Source organism: Nycticebus coucang, chromosome 22, assembly GCF_027406575.1.
Source record: "Nycticebus coucang isolate mNycCou1 chromosome 22, mNycCou1.pri, whole genome shotgun sequence".
Lineage (NCBI taxonomy): Eukaryota > Metazoa > Chordata > Mammalia > Primates > Lorisidae > Nycticebus > Nycticebus coucang.
In genome coordinates, this window is record NC_069801.1 from 20,584,313 (window position 1) to 20,601,693 (window position 17,381).

Consider the following 17,381-nt stretch of genomic DNA (forward strand, 5'->3'; position numbering starts at 1 on the left):
GTGGCTGGTGCTCTAGCCGCCTGAGCAACAAGCACCAAGCCAGGACATGCCTTTTAACAAGATTATAACTCTTATTATTTTGCCAAGAGTGAGGAGAAATTCAGGTTTTTGTATTTTCCCTCTCTATTCTAGGAAAAAACCCAGAGATATGGATAAGATAGGCAAAAACCCATAGACAAATAAATTAATAATAAATCACATGGGCCAGGCAGAGTGGCTCACACCTATAATCCTAGCACACTGGAAGGCTGAAGCAGACAGATTGCTTGAGCTCAGAAGTTCTGGACCAGCCTGAGCAAGAGTGAGACCCCATCTCTACTAAAAATGAAAATTTGAGGCAAAAGGATCGTGTCAGCCCAAAAGTTTGAGGTTGCTGTGAGCTAGAATGCCATAGCACTCTAGACAGAGCGAGAGAGTGAAACTGTCTCAAAAAAAAAAAAAAGGGTGGCGCCTACGACTCAGAGAGTAGAACATGGCCCCATATACCAAGGGTGGCAGGTTCAAACCCAGCCCCAGCCAAACTGCAACAACGGCAAAAAAAAAATAACTGGGTGTTGTGGCGGGCACCTGTAATCCCAGCTACTTGGGAGGCTGAGGCATCTTTTTTTTTGTTTTTGAGACACAGTCTCACTATGTCACCTTTGGTAGAGTGCTATGGCATCACAGCTCACAGCAACCTCAAACTCTTGGACTTAAGTGATTCTCTTGCCTCAGCCTCCCAAGTAGCTAGGACTACAGGCGCCCACCACAACACCCAATATTTTTTGGTTGCAGGCCCAGTCCGAGCTCAAACCCACCAGCCTCTGTATATGTGGCCAGCACCCTACTCACTGAGCTACAGGCACTGAGCCAGTCCAGGCATCTTTTAAGGGAAAAACGTTTTTCTCAATTATACAAGTTGATAATTTGGAAAAGATCAAAAAATAGGATAGGGCGGTGCCCGTAGCTCCAAGGAGTAGGGCGCCAGCCCCATATGCCGGAGGTGGTGGGTTCAAACCCAGCACCGGCCAAAAACTGTAAAAAAAAAAAATAGGATAAAGTGTTGAGACCCTCATGACCTCATAAACAACTGATGGTGTATTTTACTGTGGCGGTTGTTTATTTCTTTTTTTTTTTTTTTGTAGAGACAGAGTCTCACTTTATGGCCCTCTGTAGAGTGCCGTGGCTTCACACAGCTCACAGCAACCTCCAACTCCTGGGCTTAAGCGATTCTCTTGCCTCAGCCTCCCGAGTAGCTGGGACTACAGGCGCCCGCCACAACGCCCGGCTATTTTTTGGTTGCAGTTTGGCTGGGGCTGGGTTTGAACCCGCCACCCTCGGTATATGGGGCCGGCGCCTTACCGACTGAGCCACAGGCGCTGCCCCGCGGTTGTTTATTTCCAAAAAGTATATATTTTTGTGCTCTCTGTATCCATTTTTATTTTATTTATTTATTTTTTTAATTGAGACAGAGCCTAACTTTGTCACCTTTGGCAAAGTGCTGTGGCATCATAGCTCACAGCAACCTAAAACTCTTGGGCTTAAGTGATTCTCTGGGACTTCACCACAATGTCCAGCTATTTTTTAGAGACAGGGTCTCATCTTGCTCAAGCTGGTTTCAAACTTCTCAGCTTAGGCAATCCACCTGCTTCGGCCTCTCAGAATGCTAGGATTGAGCCACTGCACCCAGCCTCCATTTTTTTTTTTTTGAGACAGAGTCTTACTATGTGGCCCTCTGAAGAGTGCAGCTCACAGCAACCTCAAACTCTTGGGCTTAAGCGATTCTCTCGCCTCAGCCTCCCAAGTAGCTAGGACCCACCACAACGCCCAGCTATTTTTGTTGTTGTTGTTTAGCTGGCCAGGGCCAGGTTTGAACCCACCAGCCTCAGTATATATGGCTAGCGCTGAGCCCCGGTCTCCATTTTTATTTTCATTTTGCATTATAAATACTTTATCATATAGTCACACAAAAAAAATTTAATATAATAATTATTATTATTACTGTAGAGACAGAGTCTCATTTTATCGCCCTTGGTAGAGGGCAGTGGCGTCACAACTCACAGCAACCTCCAACTCCTGGGCTTAGGCGATTCTCTTACCTCAGCCTCCGAGTAGCTGGGACTACAGGTGCCCACCACAATGCCCGGCTATTTTTTTGTTGCAGTTTGGCCGGGGCTGGGTTTGAACTCACCCTAGGTATATGGAGCCAGTGCCCTACTCACTGAGCCACAGGCGTCACTCCAATATAATTGTGGGTTTTTTTTTTTTGTTTGTTTGTTTTTGAGATAGAGCCTCAAGCTGTCGCTCTGGGTAGAGTACCATAACATCACAGCTCACAGCAACCTCCAACTCCTGGGCTCAAGTGATTCTCCTGCCTCTGCTTCCCCAGTAGCTGGGACTACGAGCGCCCGCCACAACTGCCAGCTATTTTTGGGTTGTTGTTTGGCAGGCCTGGGCTGGATTCAAACCCGCCAGCTCAGGTGTATGTGGCTGGCGCCTTAGCCACTTGAGCCACAGGCGCCGAGCCAATTATTTTTAATAGAATCAAAATATTCTACCCCATGGATGCTTTTAACCATTTGCTAATTTTTAGTCAATAAATATAAAACAAATATTGTGAGCCAGACACAGGGGCTCAAGCCTGTAATCCCAGAAATTCTAGAAGCAGAGGAGGGAGGATCACTTGGGCCCAGGAGTTCAAGATAGCCTGGGCAATATAGCGAGACTTAACTCTACAAAACATAGAGAAATTATCCGAGTGTGACCCATACTCCCAGCTAATCAGGAAGCTGAGGTAGGAGGATTACTTGAGCCCTGGAGTTGGAGGCTGCTGCAGTAAGCTATGATCTGGCCTATGTGACAGAGACTCTGTCTCTAAAAAATAAATAAAATAAATTGGCTCGGCGCCCATAGCTTAGTGAGTAGGGCCCCAGTGAGGCTGGCGGATTCGAGCCTGGCCCGGGCCTGCTAAACAACAATGACAACTGGAACCAAAACATAGCCAGGCATTGTGGTGGGCGCCTATAGTCCCAGCTACTCAGGAGGCTGAGGGAAGAGAATCGCTTAAGCCCAAGAGTTTGAGGTTGCTGTGAACTGTGATGCCACGACACGCTACTTAGGGTGACATAGTGGGACTCTGTCTCAAAAAATAGAAAAAATAGCTTTGCTGTAGCTCAAGCAGCTAAGGTGCCAGCCACATACATCAGAGCTGGCGGGTTCGAATCCAGCCCAGACCTGCAAACAACAACTGCAACAAAAAAATAGCTGGGTGTTGTGTTGGGCACCTCTAGTCCCAGCTACTTGGGAGGCTGAGGCAAGAGAATTGCTTAAGCCCAGGAGTGGGAGGTTGCTGTGAGCTGTGATCCCATGGCACTCTACCCAGAGTGACAGCTTGAGGCTCTGTCTCAAACAAAATAAATAAATAAGTAAAAATAAAAATAAATAAATAAATAATAATTATGATGAACATCTTGGCACACATGGGCTTTTCCACATGGATTTTGGATTCATCTATTAGAACGGATTTCCAGGAATAGAATGACTAGATCAAAGGTAATGACATTCTAGAAATCTTTTTTTTTTTTTTTTGAGACAGAGTCTCATTTATTTGCCCTGGGATTTAGTGCCATGATGTCACAGCTCACAGCAATCTCAAACTCCTGGGCTCAAGCAATCCTCTTGTCTCAGCCTCCTGACTGTCTGGAACTATAGGCACCTGCCACAACACTCGGCTAGTTTTTCTATTTTTAGTAGAGATGGGGTCTCCTGCTTGCTCAGACTGGTCTCGAACTCCTGAGCTCAAGTGATCCACCTGCCTCAGCCTCCCAGAGTGCTAGGATTACAAGCATGAACCACTAAGCATGGCCATTCTAAGAATCTTGATGCAAGATTGCTGTTTTCAAAAAGCTTATGCCCACATTTCTTGGACCCTTCTGTGAGCATTCTTGCTGTTAACCATATTTGCTCTACCTCACTTTAAAAAAAAATAGTGAGACACTAAGAAAAAAAAAGAAGAGGAAGATTTTAACTATACAGATATGGTTTATCAACTGATGGACATCTTTTGGAAGCAAAGCTGTCCAACATTTTGCCACCTCTGTCCTGTTCTCTGCTGTTGTTTTTCTTTTGAACAGCAGATGGCAGGATAATCCCACAACAGGTGGTCATGATTTAATTTAATTTCAATGAGAAGAAAATTGCTTCTTTTCCCACATGTATTTCTTTGCTGAGATAAACAGCATGCAGGGCATCTGCTTCTTTATTGAAAGTAAGATATAAAAGAAGGCAGCTTTTCAGCAAGGAATATCAAGGTAGCTAACACAAATTCTGAGCCTTAGGTTATTACACTGTGCAAAAACAAGTTTCTCAGAAAGAAGCAAATGGAGGTTGAAAGCCAATTGTTAAAATTCCACATATTCTAGATTTCCCCAGTTAATAATCATTAAAAGTTTATAGCGAGAAAGTCACAGAGGCCCTTCTGTTGTAATTGTTAGGGTTAAGAGTCACTGGGAACACCCTTCTCACCCAGGGGATTTAAAAAGCCAATCCCACCCCCTCCCCACAATCCTCTCCCCTAACACTCATTTCCCATCCCTTCACAAAATCGCCAGGGTAATTGACTCTTAGATGAGATGAGTTTGACTTTCTACCCCGATTTTGTAACAGAAGTTCTTTTGGTGAGCTTCTTTGTTTGAAAATGCACAATAAAAATGGCTTTAGAATGACTTCAGAGGACTCTTTCTTTTCTGGTGCCAATAACAGATTCCAAAGCAGCTATTATTTGAGGTGGGTGATAGGATCCCTTGAGATTGTTTAAGTATCGGTTTTCAAAGTGCTTAGGAACCTGAAATGTCCTGTATGGTATATTTGCAGGTGCATAATTGACCAAGTGCTCCAGGGGTTATAAAGATTGCCTTCCTGTAGTTGGAGCAGACAGATTTAGCCTCTTACTGAAATTGAAGGCTGCAATGTCGATAACAAATCTGATTCTAACTCTCCTGTGTCACTTCAGCCCAAAGGTGCCTTTGTCTCCCAGGAGAAAGAGGTTGGAGGTAAGTGAATGGCCCTTAACCAGAGCCATGTAGAAAACATTGCTAAGGAAGACTTTTGTCCTAAGAGTGGAGGTTTAGGGCTGTTGCATGTGAAGCAAATTTGCTTTGTTCACAGCCAACCTGCCTGAATGCAAGTATTGCGGAGGTGATTGGAGCTGAGGAATAGCAAACTGTTTTAAAAGCAGCTTTCAGTGGGAAATTTTAAGCATACAATGGCTTTATTTTTGTTAGACATAGTTCTCCAACCCTGCTCTTTTATTGCACTAACCAAAACAAAACTGGGTAAACTTAAAAGGCTGCCTTGATGTCAGTAGGAAAATGGATCTTGTCTCTCCCCAAACGTGTTTGAATGGTAGTACATAATCCTAGCTACATCCAGATAAGAACACACCTCCGCCTGTAGAAAGCTTTCCTGGAATGAAATATCACCGAGAGTATTCACTTTGCGGCTTGATGGTTCCAGCCTGTCTTACCAAAACTTCTAAAGAAATAGTTTGCCTGCTGTCTTGCTCTTCCATTTGTAGTTAATACTTATGTGTACTTAGTGGTGTTCTGTATTCCTTTTATTTCTCCAGGTCCCTGGCATTTGATGATACCTGTGCAATAAGAGCTTTCGTCATACCCAATACAGGGTGGTGGTGTTTAGTGGAGAAAAGGCCAGGAGAGAGGAAAAAGGCCTATTGCTCTTTCCTGCTACTTAACCTAGGAAACCAGCGTGCTCCTTTTAAGATTAAATGTGTCTTTAAAATATTAGTTATGAAGGTATGGGTGAAACTGCTTCCCTCAGACAGACCTAAGGTAAGGGATGTAGGTGTCACATTCAAATTAAAAAGGTGCCTCTCGACAAGAAAGATTTAATCAGCTCTCCTTCCCAGGATCGGCTGCCAGGTTTGAACATTTACTTGTCTGTGTTCCAGGCAGGAGACACTACTAATTATGGGAGCAATTCCCATGGATACAGAGAGGAATTGTCTGAGCAGAGGAGTCAAAGCTCTGTTCAAGAAGGAGGCTGAGAGGGGAAAAAGCCCCCCAACATTCTTCAAGGAAATTCCGGAGTTGATAAGAGAGATGTCTTCTCTGCAGGAATGCCCTCTCCATCTGGCATTTAAAGATGTGGAAACATCCTTTCATTCACCTTCCTAACTCACGTGTTAAGAATCCCTTTGGGGGCGGCACCTGTGGCTCAAAGGAGTAGGGCGCCAGCCCCATATGCTAGAGGTGGCAGGTTCAAACTCAGTCCTGGCCAAAAACTGCAAAAAAAAAAAAAAAAAAAAGAATCCCTTTGGGGCAGTTCCTGTGGCTCAGTGAGTAGGGCACAGGCCCCATATACTGAGGGTGGCAAGTTCAAACCCAGCCCCGGCCAAACTGCAACAACAACAAAAAAATAACCGAGTGTTCTGGTGGGCACCTATAATCCCAGCTACTCGGGAGGCTGAGACAAGAGACTCGCCTAAGCCCAAAAGCTGGAGGTTGCTGTGAGCTGTGATGCCACAACACTCTACTGAAGGCAACAAAGTGAGACTCTGTCAAAAAAAAAGAATCCTTTGACTGAGGCTGGGTGCAATGGCTCATACCTGTAATCCTAGCACTCTGGGAGACAAAGGCAGGAGAATAATTTAAGCTCAGGAACTGGAGACCATTCTGAGTAAAAGCAAAACCCTGCCTCTACTAAAAATAGAAAAAATTGGCCAGGTGTTGTAGTGGGCACCTATAGTCCCAGCTACTTGGGAGGCTGAAGTGGGAGGCTAAGACAGGAAGATCACTTGAACCCAGGAATTTGAATGAGCTAGCATGACACCACCAGATTCTACCTGGGTGACAGCAAGACACTGTCTCAAATCCCTTTGTTTGATAAATGGAATTTAAAAACAGGTTTCTTTTATTCAAACATTATCTGATACATTTATTTTGGGGAAAAAAACCAGAATGAGGACTTTGCCAAGAGTGACTCTCACGAATGACATGCCTGGCCCAGTATAGTACCTCATGCCTTTAATCCTAGCACTCTGGGAGGCTGAGGCAGGTGGATTGCCTGAGTTCACAGGTTTGAGACCAGCCTGAGCCACAGGGAGAACTCCTCTCTAAAAATAGACAGGTGTATTGGTGGGCGCCTGCAGTCCCAGCTACTTGGGAGGCAAGAGAATCGCTTAAGCCCAAGAGTTTGAGTTTGCTGTGAGCTGTGATGCCATTGGCACTCTACCAAGGGTGACAAAGTGAGACTCTGTCTCAAGAAAACAAACAAACAAACAAAAGAACAAATGACAGTGCCTGAAAAGAGACAGACCTGGCCTCTTTGGAACCTGTTGCCTCCTTCTTGGCAAAGACACCACTAGACCCTTTCTGCTCAATATAAAGTAAGCTATGGTATACTTTCCTTTCAGTACAAAATCTAGACTCACAAGTGAGCTTCTCCACCATCAATCTGAATTTACATTCTGCCCTTCTTCTTTGTCCATTATGCAGGGCACCTGCTCCCTGTCCCTCCCCCACTCCTCCAGCTGTCTGTCTGTCTCATTTGTGTCAATTAAGAATTCAATACTGCTTGATTTAATTGAATGACTTTCCCTATATAGAATCCCCACTACAGACAGGGCATCAGCCATTGGCCAAAATAAAAACTCTAAAAAGCCAAAGGCATGCAAGGGTGCCTTCGAAAGGATCAAGAGGTTCTCACAGGCTTTGCGGGTGAACCTGAGAAAGAAAAGAATGGCAAGTCTGGGTTCCCTGACAATGCTCAGTTATGTAGTTGGTGGCCTACCAAGAGACAGCACTGCCTGCATCCAAGACCATTTGAGTCTCTCTATTTAGTTAAGATTTTCAAAGGGGGTCTTAAGGCTTAGAAAGCAAAGAACCAACTGGAAGCAATAAACTTACAATATGCTTTCTTATCTTCAGTCATTGAATACATATGTACTGTTATTCGGTCACCTGCCTCTAGTCATTGAGCATGTGCTATGTGCCAGGCAGTGTTATCAGAGCTGAAAACAGTTTTGTTTTGTTTTTTGAGACAGAGTCTCAAGCTGTCGCCCTCGGTAGAGTGCTGTGAAATCACAGCTCACAGCAATCTCAACTCTTGGGCCTAAGCGATTCTCTTGCTTTAGCCTCCCAAGTAGCTGGGACTACAAGTGCCCTCCACAATGCCCAGCTATTTTTCAGAGACAAGGTCTCGCTGTGGCTCAGGCTGGTCTTGAACCTGTGAGCTCAGACAATCCGCCCGCCTCAGCCTCCCAGAGTGCTAGGACTACAGGCATGAGCCATCGTGTCTGGCCAGGGCAGAGTTTTTAGTTTATAAAGAGGGAAGTCAGAAAGGACTCGCTGATGAGATGATTTTGAGCTGAGACATAAAAGAAGTGGTGAGGAGTAAGCCACATAAATACAAGCAGGAGGAAGAAGATTGCTGACAGAGGGTGAAGTGAATTCAAAGGTCCTGACACAGGAGTTTCCTTGTTAAAGGAGACCAGTGTGGCTGAATAGAACAAGCCAAGACAGAGATGGAATAGGTAAGTCAGGGAATTGGGTTTGGAGAGCATAGACTTTCTTAGGCCTTCTAAATCACTATAGGGTATATGTTTTTTTTTTCAAAGTGAGATGAGAAGCCACTGGAGGGTTTGTAGTAGAAGACTGACTTACGTGTTTAGAAAATTTTTATGGGTACATAATAGTCATAAATATGGCTAATGCTTTAAAAGGGTTATTCTGGCTGCCATATACAAAATAGGTGGTGGGGCGGCGCCTCTGGCTCAGTGGGTAGGGCACTGGCCCCATATACAGAGGGTAGCAGGTTGGAACCCGGTCCCGGCCAAACTGCAACAAAAAAATAGTCGGGCATGGGCGGTGCCTATGGCTCAAAGGAGTAGGGTGCAGGCCCCATATGTAGGAGGTGGTGGGTTCAAACCCAGCCCGACCAAAAAAAAAAAAAAATAGTCGGGCATTGTGGCGGGCACCTTTAGTCCCAGCTACTTGGGAGGCTGAGGCAAGAGAATCACCTAAGCCCAAGAGCTAGAGGTTTCTGTGAGCTGTGATGCCACAGCACTCTACCCAGGGCGACAGGATGAGAGTCTATCTCAAAAAAAATAGAAAATAGGTGGTATGGGTGGTGCCTGTGGCTCAGTGGGTAGGATGCCGAGAATTGCAACAAAAAATAGCTGGGCATTGTGGCAGGCACCTGTAGTCCCAGCTACTCTGGAGGCGGAGGCAAGAGAATCACTGAAGTCCAAAAGTTGGAGGTTGCTGTGAGCTGTAGTGCCACAGCACTCTACTGAGGGCGACAAAGTAAGACTCAAAAAAAAAAAAAAAAAAGAAAGAAAATAGGTGATAGGGGTGCAAGTGCAAAGCCAGGAGACTAGTTAGGAGGCAACTGCAAGAATCTAAGTAAGAAATGATGGTGGTTTGGGTCAGGCTGGTAGCAGTGGAGGTGGTCACAAGTGGTCAGATTTTGGAGGTAGCAGTGCTGATGGATATATGAGGGAAAAAAGACAAACAGAGAGGATTCAAGAATATCATGAAGGTTTGGGCCCAAACAACTATTAGAAATTCTTTTTTTTTTTTTTTTGGTTTTTGGCCGGGGCTGGGTTTGAACCCACCACCTCCGGCATATGGGACCGGCGCCCTACTCCTTGAGCCACAGGCGCCGCCCAGAAATTCTTTTTTTTTTGCAGTTTTTGACCAGAGCTGGGTTTGAACGCCCCATCTCCGGCATATGAGGCCAGCGCCCTACTCCTTTGAGCCACAGGCACCGCCCAACTATTAGAAATTCTAACAGGAAGAATAGAGGCCTTGAATCTGAGACTATGAGATTAAATCTTAATTCCAAGGCTATGGATTGTGTAATCTCAGGCAAGTCACTGATTCTGAGCATCAGTTTCTCCATCGGTAAGAATGTGGTGGTGGTAACAGTAGTACCCCTCTCATAGATCTCTAAGGAGAATTGAACAGGATGTGGAAATGCTTAGAATACCTGGCATGGAGATGTTCAATGAATGTCACTTGAATCTGGCAGCAAATAATGCCTTTTGAAATATTGCAGCTCTCGGGTTTTTCTCTCTTCATTAATTCATCATTCTCTAATGGCTTCCCACTGTATTTAGGATAAAACATAAACTAGTTCTAGGTCCAAGAATGCCCTACAGGGACCAGCCTTACCTACCTTTCTAAGCTACCAGTCACACTGACCTTTTGACTGACTGCTAACAGAACCTGTAAACTTTCCATTTTCAGAACTATCACACACTCTATGTTCTCTGCCTGGAATGACCTCACCCAATGACTGGTGCCTTTTCATCTTGCAAGAAATATTAATTCCTCAGAGTTGCCTTTCCTGGCCATTAATTTTAAAATAGGTTCCCACCAATATTCTCTCTTTCTAGAATTTGATCCTTTCATTTAGAAAAGTTAATCATAATTTATAATTCTGTTTATTGCCTATCTCTTCTGCTAGACTGTAAGTGCCATGAAGGCAGGGACCACCATGTGGATAGCCAATGCCTAGGTGTGTATAATACTTGGCTCAGCTCAGCACCCGGAGCACAGTGGCTATTGAAATACCAAGTGCCGGCAGTGCCTGTGGCTCAGTGAGTAGGGCACCGGCCCCATATACTGAGGGTGGTGGGTTCAAACCTGGCCCCAAAACTGTAATCCTTAGCACTTAGGAGGATTGCCTGTGCTCCCAGGTTCGAAATCAACCTGAGCCAGAGCGAGACCTCATCTCTAAAAAATAGCTGGGCATTGTGGAAGGCACCTGTAGTCCCAGCTACTTGGGAGACTGAGGCAAGAGAATCATTTGAGCCCAAGATGTTGAGGTTGCTGTGAGCATTCTACCAGGGGTGACAAAGTAAGAGTCTGTCTCAAAAAAATAATAATAAATAAATAAAACAAAAAATAGCCAGGCATTGTGGTGGACGCCTATACTCCCAGCTACTCAGAAGGCTGAGGCAAGAAGATCACTTGAGCCCAAGAGTTTAAGGTTGCCGTGAGCTATGATACCATAGCAGTCTTACGGAGGATGACAAAGTAAGACTCTGTTTCAAAAAACAAACAAAAAATGAACAAAAAACCTCCACATTTATTGAGCACCTTCTATGAGCCAAATTGTTTTGTTTTGTTTTGTTTTTGAGACAGAGTCGCATTATATTGCCCTCAGTAAAGTGCTGTGGCATTACAGCTCACAGCAACCTCAAACTCTTGGGCTTCAGCAATTCTCTTGCCTCAGCCTCCCAAGTCGCTGGGACTATAGGTGCCACTACAATGCCTGGCTATTTTTTATTGCAGTTGTCATTGTTGTTTAGCTGGCCCAGGCCGGGTTCAAACCTGCCAGCCTTGGTGTATGTTATGAGCCAGGTATGAACCACTGCACCCCGCCCAATTTGGCTATATTTTAGAGATGGGAATCTCACTCTAGTTCGGGCTGGTCTTCAACTCCTGAACTCAAGCAATTCACCCATCTATGAATAAATGTTTACTGATTTTTTTTTTTCCTGAGGCAGAGTCTCACTCTGCTGCCCCAGCTAGAGTGCCATGGTATAATACCTCACAGCAACCTCAAACTCCTGGGTTCAGAAGATTGTCCTGCCTCAGCCTCTTGAGCAGCTGGGACTACAGGCATGAACCACGATGCCTAGCTAGTTTTTCTATTTTTTTTTGGTAGAGACAGAGTCTCACTTTATTGCTCCCAGTAGAGTGCTGTGATATCACAGCTCATAGCAACCTCCAACTCCTGGGCTTAGGCAATTCTCTTGGCACAGCCTCCCGAGTAGCTGGGACTATAGGCACCCACCACAATACCTGGCTATTTTTTTGTTGCAGTTTGGCCAGGGCCGGGTTTGAACCTGCCACCCTTGGTATATGGGCCGGCGCCCTACCCATTGAGCCGCAGGCGCCACCCTAGTTTTTCTATTTTTATTAGAGACAGGGTCTCTCTATTGCTCAGGCTGTTCTAGAACTCCTGAGCTCAAGAAATCTACCCACTTCAGCCTCCCAGAGTGCTAGGATTACAGGTGTGAGCCACTGCACCTGGCCTTCAATAAATGTTTATTGAAATACCAAGCGCCAGCAGTGCCTATGGCTCAGTGAGTAGGGCACTGGCCCCATATACCGAGGGTGGCAGTTCGAACCTGGCCCCAAAACTGCAACAACAAAAAAAATAGTTGGGCGTTGTGACAGGTGCCTTTAGTCCCAGCTACTCGGGAGGCTGAGGCAAGAGAATCACCTAAACCCAAGAGCTAGAGGTTGCTGTGAGCTGTGATGCCATAGCACTATACCGAGGGTGACAAAATGAGACTCTGTCTCTAACAAAAAAAAAAAAGAAAGAAAGAAATACCAACTGCCATATAAGGCTCTTATTCCTAATCACTTGCTGGTGTTTTCTTACTTATAAAAAAAAAAACAACAACACACAATCATTTTATCTGTGTTTTTCACAGTTCAATATTATATTTCACTGTGGAATAAAAACACTTTTCTCTGTTGAACCAGAAAAGCCTTTGACTTTTTTCTTTGACTCTTATTTTATGCACAACACTGTACTGGGTTTAATGTCAATGTATAGTACTAATACAGATTTGTTCTATTTGTGTGTGTGTGCTCAATTCTCAAGGCTATACTTGTCTTCTTTTTTTTTTTTGAGACATAGTCTCACAAAAAAAAAGTAGAGTACCGTAGTGTCACCTCAGTAGAGTACCGTAGTGTCACAGCTCGCAGCAACCGCAAACTTTTGGGCTTAAGTGATTCTCTTGCCTCAGCTTCCCAAGTAGCTGAGACTATAGGCACCCAGTCATTAATTTTTTTATTTTTTGGCTGCAATATATATATATTTTTTGGCTGGGGCCAGATTTAAACCCGCCACCTCCAGCATATGGGGCTGGTGCCCTACTCCTTGAGCCACAGGTGCTGCCCCAGTCATATTTTTTTATTGCAGCTGTCATTGTTGCTTTAGCTGGCCCTGGCTGCACTCAAACCCACCAGCCTCAGTGCATGTGGCTGGCGCCATAACCACTGTGCTACGGGCACCAAGCCCAACTGTACTTGTCTTTAAAGTTAGGTGACAATGGCTGGATGTGGTGGCTCATACCTGTAATACTAGCATTCTGGGAAGCCAGGACAGGTGGATTGCTTAAGCTCAGGAGTTTAAGACCAGCCTGAGCAAGAGTGAGACCCCAATCTCTACTAAAAATAGAAGAAAAGGAATGAATGAAGGAAGGAAGGAAGGAAGGAAGGAAGGAAGGAAGGAAGGGAGGGAGGGACGGAGGGAGGGAGGGAGGGAAGGAAAGGAATAAAAGAAACGAAAGGAAGGAAGGAAGGAAAAGAAAGAAAAGAAATAAGGAAAGGAAGGAAAGAAAAGAAAGAGAGAAAGGAAGGAAAGAAATGAAACGAGGGCTCGGCGCCTGTGGCTAGAGCGGCTAAGGCGCCAGCCACATACACCTTAGCTTGCGGGTTCAAATCCAGCCCAGGCCTGCCAAACAACAATGACAGCTGCAACCAAAAAAAAAAAAAAAATAGCCAGGCGTTGTGGCGGGCGCCTGTCGTCCCAGCTACTTGGGAGGCAGAGGCAGGAGAATCGCTCAAGCCCAGGAGTTGGAGGTTACTGTGAGCTGTGATGCCATGGCACTCTACTCAGGGTGACAGCTTGAGGCTCTGTCTCAAAAAAGAAAAGAAATAGAAATGAAACAAGCCAGACATTGTGGCAGGCACCTATAGTCTCAGTTACTTGGGAGGCTAAGGCAAGAGGATGGCTTAAGCACCACAGTTTGAGGTTGCTGTGAGCTCCAGCTATGACACCACAGCACTCTACCAGGGCAACAAAGTGAGAGTTTGTCTATAAAAAATAAAATAAAAAATACAGTTAAGTGTACACAGCTATGATTTAATAAAAAAAAATAATAATGTTAGGTGACAAAACAATAGGACCTAAGCTTCAGATCATCTGAGAATCCTTATTCATCCATCTGAAGGACTTGCATAGGCAAAGGGAATGGGGAGGGACAGCATTCTAAGAAAGGAAATAAGGCTACCAAAGGGATGCAGCACGTTGTGTAGGGTATAACTAACACATATGGGTTTGTTTTTCTTCTCTTCACATACAGTTTTTGGTATGGCAAAGATCAGGTTGGTTAGATAAGGTCTGATGACTTAGAAATGTTTTTTCCCTCCCATATTTTTTTTTTTTTAGACAGAGTCTCACTTTGTTGCCCTTGGTAGAGTGCTATGGCATCACAACTCACAGCAACCTCAAACTCTTGGGCTCAAGCATTTCTCTTGCCTCAGCCTCCTGAGTAGCTGGGACTAGGGGTGCCCACCACAACACCCAGCTATTTTTAGAGATGAGGTCTCCCTCTGGCTCAGGCTGATCTCAAACTCCTGAGCTCAGGCAATCCACCCACTTCGGTCTCCCAGAGTGCTAGGATTACAGGCGTGAACCACTGTGCCCAGCCTTCTCCTCCCATATTTTCTGAAAAGATTTGTATAAGGTTGGAGCCTGTGGCTCAGTGAGTCGGCACTGACCTCATATACCAAGGATGGCAGGTTCAAACCAGGCCTCGGCCAAACTGCAACAACAACAACAACAAAAGATTTGTGTAAGATTGGTTTTTCTTCACCAATGAAACAGTCGGGGCCCAGAGCTTTCTTTACGGAAGATTTTTTTTTCCTTTTTTTTTTTTTTTTTTTTGAGACAGAGTCTCACTCTGTCATCCTGGGTAGAGTGCCATGGTGCCATAGCTCACAGCAACCTCAGACTCTTGGGCTCAAGTGATCCTCTTGCCTCAGCCTCCCAAGTAGCTGGGACTTGGCTCATGCCATGATGCCTGGCTAGTTTTGCTGTTTTTTCTTTCTTTCTTTCTTTTTTTTTTTTTTTGCAGTTTTTGGCCGGGGCTGGGCTTGAACCTGCCACATCCGGTATATGGGGCAGGTGCCCTACTCCTTTGAGCCACAGGTGCCACCTAGTTTTGCTGTTTTTAGTTGAGACAGGGGTCTTGCTTTTGCTCAGGCTGGTCTTGAACTCCTGAGCTCAAGTAATCCACCAGCTTTGGCCTCCCAGAGTGCTAGAATTACAGCCACCCATGCCCAGCTGAATTTTCTTGAATGAGCAACACTTTGGAGCCATTAAGTTTTTATGTGTTGGGTGGCACCTATGGCTCAGTCGGTAAGGCGCCGGCCCCATATACCAAGAGTGGCGGGTTCAAACCCGGCCCTGGCCAAACTGCAACCAAAAAATAGCCGGGCGTTGTGGCAGGTGCCTGTAGTCCCAGCTACTCGGGAGGCTGAGGCAAGAGAATTGCCTTAAGCCCAGGAGTTGGAGGTTGCTGTGAGCTGTGTGAGGCCACAGCACTCTACCGAGGGCCATAAAGTGAGACTCTGTCTCTACAAAAAAAAAAAAAAAAAAGTTTTTATGTGATGGCTCGGTGCCCATAGCACAGTGGTTACGGCACCAGTCCCATACACCAAGGATGGTGGGTTCAAACCCACCCCAGACCAGCTAAACAACAGTGACAACTGCAACAACAACAAAAAAATAGCCAAGCATTGTGGCAGACACCTGTAGTCCCAGCTAATTGGGAGACTGAGGCAAGAGAATTGCTTCAGCCCAGGAGTTTGAGGTTGCTGTGAGCTATGACGCCAGAGCACCCTACCAAGAGCAACATAGTGAGACTCAGTCTCAAAAAAAAAGAAGAAAATTTTTATGTGAAAGAAAAAAGCAAAATTAAAAAAAAAAGTTTTTACATGAGGGGTGCCGCCTGTGGCTCAAAGGAGTAGGGTGCAGCCCCATATACTTCAGGCAGCAGGTTCAAACCCGGCCCCGGCCAAAAACTGCAAAAAAAAAAATTTTTTTTTTATGTGAATGAATGACAGTACTTCAGGAAGGTTAATCTGGAGAATGTTCAACAATGTTTTGGGAGAGAAAAAGGGAGGTTAGGAAAAACGGAGAAACAGAGGCAAGAGAACCAGATAATAGACTTTTACAGAAATATAAGGAATAAGGGACGAGGACCTTGACTAGTTTTGGAATTAGAGAAAAAGGACCAAATTCAAGAAACATAACTGCTTTTTCTTTACCTTTATCTCCTTTTGCCTGAATTAGAGTATTGGTAAATGTTAGTACTAACTGGAACAATGCTCACCATCTACTCTGTCCAAGGTGGAAAGCCCAGTGGTAGAAAAGGATAATATTTCTGCTGTGAGTTAGACTTCTACCCTTTAAGACCTACACCGTAGGAACCAGTGCCACCTTGCTGTCCTTTTGGTTTTAAGTTTAACTTTATAACTCGCTTTTCCAATATGCTGTTGATAATTCTCTTTTATATGACGGATATCGTTTCATAGGCATCTAGAGGTTGATTAAATTCTGTAAGCCAATACTTTGGTGTAGTTGTTTTCCCAATTTAAAGCAAACATAATGCTAACCTTGCATATTTCACAATGTTGTTCTAAGAACCTAATTACAGAAGCTTTTTCTCTAATTTTTAACAACAAATAGTCCCAAACTGGGGTTGGTGGCACATGCTTGTAGGCTCAGCTGTTCTGGAGCCAGGAGGATCCCTTGACTCCAGGAGTTTTAGGCCAACCTGGACAACATAGCAAGACCTCGTCCCAAAAAGAAAAATAATGGTACACTTAAAATCCAATGTCTAATTATACCTCTGACTATTTTTAGTTAAAATAACTAATTATCTTCTGGATAAATAAAATATAAAATAACGAATTAGCATAAATTAAGAATCTTTCATCTGAAAATTCCCATGAGGCTCTGGGCCCATAGCTCAGTGGTTAGGATGCCCTCCACATACACCGGGCCTGCAGGGTTCAAACCTGGTCCAGGTCTGCTAAACAACAATAGTGACAACTACAACAACAACAAAAAAATAGCCCGGCATTGCGGCGGGCACCTGTAGTCCCAGCTACTTGAGAGGCTGAGGCAAGAGAATTGCTTAAGCCAAGAGTTTGAGGTTGCTGTGAGCTGTGACACCACAGCATTCTACCAAGGGTGACATAATGTGAGATTCTGTCTTGAAAAAAAAAAAAATTCTGGCTTGGCGCCTGTAGCTCAGTGGTTAGGATGCCAGCTATGTACACTGGAGCTGGCAGGTTAGAATCCAGCCCAGGCCTGCCAAATAACAATGACAACTACAACCAAAAATAGCTGGGCATTGTGGCGGGTGCCTGTAGTCCCAGCTACTTGGGAGGCTGAGGCAAGAGAATCACTTAAGCCCAAGAGTTTGAAGTTGCTGTGAGTTGAGTCACCATGGCACTGTACCCAGGGTGACAGCTCGAGACTCTGTCTCAAAAAAAAAAAAAGAAAGAAAAAAAAATGCCCATGAATTTTATTTGTTTATTTTGTTTTGTTTTAGGGAAGACTTCATA